Consider the following 4,396-nt stretch of genomic DNA (forward strand, 5'->3'; position numbering starts at 1 on the left):
CCCCCCCTGCAGCCTGCCTGCCAGCATGAGCTGCCAACGGGTAGGGTTCGGAGACAGCTCAAGGAGGCCCTGTTTGCTGGGAGCTAGTTAGATGCAGCAAAGAGCTTGACAAGATGGTGGTGTTCTCAGTTCTGCTCCTGCCATCTGTTATGCCAGAGGTATGCAATGGGTGCAGCCAAATGCTTTGTGACTAGAATTGCAGCTAAGCCATGCTCAGTACCAGCATGGCTATGCTACTTGTTGGCAGCTCATGCGCCTTCCCTCTGTGGCTGCAGTGCCACCTGAGCCAGGTGCCTGCAGGCAGGGAGGGCCAGGTGCCTGCAGCCAGGTGCCTGCAGTGCCTCCTGGGACTGCTACGGAGGGAAATACCTGCCCCCCGCTTCCCCTGTAACCCAGGGACTGCTCCGCCTGCCAGCAGCTCACCCTCCCCTCTCTGTTGCCGGAGGGGCAGGTAAGACACAGCTGTACATGACACAGGGGTTTACTTCACCTTAAACTGAAACAGTGTTTTTAAAAACCCACTGCTTCAATTTAGAGTTAAGTAAATCCCAGTTTCATCTATACACGTCCTCTGTCATCTCCTTATAGAAGTCTAGCCATTCCCTCAAGCTCAAGGGGCCAAAAATGAGAGCTCTAGGTCTCTCTTCACCTAACCCTTCCTACTACCTCCTGTCTCAATCACTGCAGACAATATCAGCATCTTCAACTCAGACTTCTCTTCTCTTTGGGTCCTCATATCCAAGACTTACTGATTCTGCCTACTATAGTCAAGACATGAAGTGGAGAGTCTGGAAAAGATCTTTAGCTGTGCAGAAATGAGAAAGGCCCAATTTGAATTACTGCCGCCTCCTTTTCTCTGGCCTTGACAAATGCTGCCTTGCCCGGCAACATCCATCCAACATGAGGCTGAAAGATCACTTTCCTGACTCAGCATATTGAGCTGGTTACCCCTCCTTTGCATCCCTCTCCCTTCCTGATTAAATAAACCCACACCTTTATCTTTAAGTATCTTTATCTAAGTGGGTTCTCCACCTATCCACACACAACCTCTCTGCTGGGTCAGCTGAAGAGCTTTTCAAACTATCATTGGTCTTTGTCTTCTGCTGTCATTCATACTTCAGAGAAGCTCCCTGTAAACATCTGTAAATCTCTTTTTGTCCTTCAAATACTTTAAAACTGTCCTTTGAGAGGATGTCTGCAACCATTAGGTCTAGCTGATGTGCCACACTGACCAATGTTCTTTCATATCTGACTAGTACTCCCTGTTACCATCCATTGTCTCTTGTCTTACATCTGCATTGTATAATGGATTGAAAGTGCTGTAGAACAGGGACTATTTATGATCCTTGCCTGTGTGGTGCCTAGCACAGTTGGGTCCTGGTCCTTGACTGGGCTCCTGGGTGCTAACAACTAAAGCCTGAGGGGAGGGGGGGTGCCTCCTGGGGTCTTGTCTATTTAGGCTGTTATGATCCCCAAATGTTGGCAACAAACTGCCAGGTTAAGTTCATTGGCAAAACACAAGGGTGGATTACAAGTGGGTTCCTGGATTAGCAGAAAGGTCAGGACAAACACTGATGAACTTGATGCAATCAGCTAGGCACCTGAGACCTATACTTGACACTGTTAGAGTCTCAAGCTGGTTTGGAGAGCTTTAACAGAACAACTTCTCGTGAGAAAATGTATATGCACCTAAACTAAAGCTTCCTATCAGAACATGCCAGTTTTGAGAGAAGGGGAGAAAAGAGCAAAAAGTGAGCTTCCGTTTCAGATTAATCCAGGTGTCATGGCCCTCAGCAGGAACGCTGGAGACCCGGGTTCAAGTTTTGCCTGCCATAAAATATTTAATACAAAGAGGACCAGTCCCAAGATGAGTCCCACCACAGGTCAGCCAGGGGCCCAGTGTCTAGGACACCCACCTCAAATATGGAAAATTAGCAGAGCAAGAATTTGAACCTTGGTTTCCCAGTTCAGTTCCCCCAGGGCCTTTGGATACCTGACTATTTGCAGGTGGGTTTCCTGTGCATTGTTTTTTTTAGTCTTTTTGTTCTGAAGGGGTGGTGGGCAGAGGGGGAAGTACTGAAGAGTCTTTGTTTCATAACAGTGCAGAACTGGAAAAAAATGTGAAATCCTGAAAGTTTTCAGGGACTGGATAAACTGTTCCCCATATGGCTCTAATCTTAACATAGCACAACATACCTTTCTGTGTTTCATCATTGAGAGATATGGAAAAGGGCCAAAAAATCTTCAGTATCCAAGAAGCTTCCTGAGCCAAAAGACTATTAACCCTGAAGTGATTACAAAAGACCTAACCTTCCAAGAGTGTCGGGTGTAGTCGTGTTGGTCTAAGAACATAGGTAGACAAGGTTCTTTGGGTAAATCTGATATATTTTATTAGATCAACTTAAATAGTTGGGAAAAAAATTTTTTGCAAGCTTTTGGGTTTAAAAACCCTTCATCAGACTGAGGAAGTCTCTGCAGTTGGTGTGTGCTCTTCTTGGATGGAATGATCTCTACTCTTCATTCCATCCAGGAAGAGCACATACCAACTGCAGAGACGTCCTCAGCCTCACGAAGGGTTTTAAACCCAAAAGCTTGCTACATTTTTTTTTACAACTATTTAAGCTGGTCTAATAAAAGATATCAGATTCTCCCAAAGAACCTTGCCTAACCTTCCAAGAAATTAGAGTAGCAGAAGAACGCCAACCTCCATCACACGTGGGATATTAGATTTTAAACAGACTGTTTCTGATCTACCAGATGAGAACACAGAAGCATCTAAAGAACATGGGAGACTATTTCTCCTTATAGGTCTGCAATGAAAGGAATTCCAGAATCCGGCTGGCAGAAGTGACATCGACTCTCCCCCCCAAGATATTGACCACGAATATAAAGAGCAAAAAACACAAGCACCTGGGGTAGACTCATCTCAGTAGCCAGATGGGCCCCTGTTGACGGAATTCCTCCGAGAATAAGAAGGGACCCAGGAGATCAGAAAGCCACTGAAAGCGGTGATGGGTGCCCCTTGAGCCCCCCGCCATCCTGGAGTTTCCATTTTCTCTCTCTCACTGTTTTAGTTTGCATTTGTTGTTTATTTGCTTTTGATTTTTAACAAGTCATCATTCCTCCACTATGCAGTCTACATAACCCTGTGTTATGCATCACTTCTAATCCCAGCCTTCCAGAATAACGAGGCAGCCCTCCCACTGCAAACCAGGAGATTATGTTTGAGGACATCTTTAAAGAGCCCTACATTTTGTAATCTGTGTTACTTGGCTCCTCCGCTCTGCCCCTTCAAGGCTCACGCTTTCAAACTTCGCTCCACCTAATGTCACAAGACTGGCAATGAAATGACAAAAGTCGGCAACCCCCTCCCCTCATGCTTCAGTCATTATTTGTATCCCTCATATGTTATCCCATAGTGCCCAGGAGCCCCAGTCAAGGACCAGGACCTCGCTGTGCCATGCACTGTGCAGACTGGGAACACAGAGTCCCTCCTCTACAGAGCTCGCCGCCTCTTACGCAGGGGGCAAAAAACAAGTCTGCTTTGATTTCTGAGAGACACAGACTGGAGAGGCAGCACTAGCATCTCTGCACAACGACCCGCCGCGTCTGGCACAAGCCCTGCGCAGGGTGACGCAGCACTGGCCAGGAGACGCTGCTGCACTAGGGCTGGCCCCTTGCACGCCCCAGCCCAGGTGCTGAGGGTGGTGGTCCTCAGCCTCTGTTGGACCAGGGCCCACTGGAAACAGTGACTGGCCAGTCCCAGCCCAGTGCCTCTCGCTCCTGACCCGCTGCCCCCAGCTCTCCAGCGTGTGGGGTGGGGGGAGCATAAGGCAGAGGTGCCATCTTGTAATGGCATCAGCATGATGCCATCACTGACATCACAAGAACAACACTAAGGTTTAGAGGCAGTGTTATAGCTATGATGTCATCGCGGCTGTGATGTCATCGCAGAAGTAAAGAGAGATCACATTATCTCGACTCAGCCCATCCCGCTCCCCTGCCAACCTTTAAATTTTAAACGCAGCCCAGCGGCCAATCACGGCGTCAGCCCCACCTCCCCGGGGGTGTCACGGCTTCCCACCAATCGGGTGCTGCGACCCCTCTCAGGCCGAGCCAATCAGCGCGGCCCGGAGTGCGGACGTGAGTGGGAACCGCGAGAGCTTCCTTCCGGGTCGTGAGGTGCAGCCAGCCAACTCGCGAGTGGGGCGGGTGTACGGCGAAGCCTCGCGAGAGGGGCGGGCCCCGCCACCGCCCCGCGGGCCAATGGGCGAGCGGGGCGGGGGGAGCAGGAGGCCAATGGGGGCGCGGGGTTGGCGAGCGCGCGAGCGGTTGGATCGGGGCAGGGGGGAGGCGGCAATGGCGGCGGCGGCGGCGGCCTGAGGGGTGAGACGGC

This window comes from Crocodylus siamensis, chromosome 15 (genome assembly GCF_052110815.1).
Source record: "Crocodylus siamensis isolate JL-2025a chromosome 15, ASM5211081v1, whole genome shotgun sequence".
In the NCBI taxonomy this organism is placed as follows: Eukaryota; Metazoa; Chordata; order Crocodylia; family Crocodylidae; genus Crocodylus; species Crocodylus siamensis.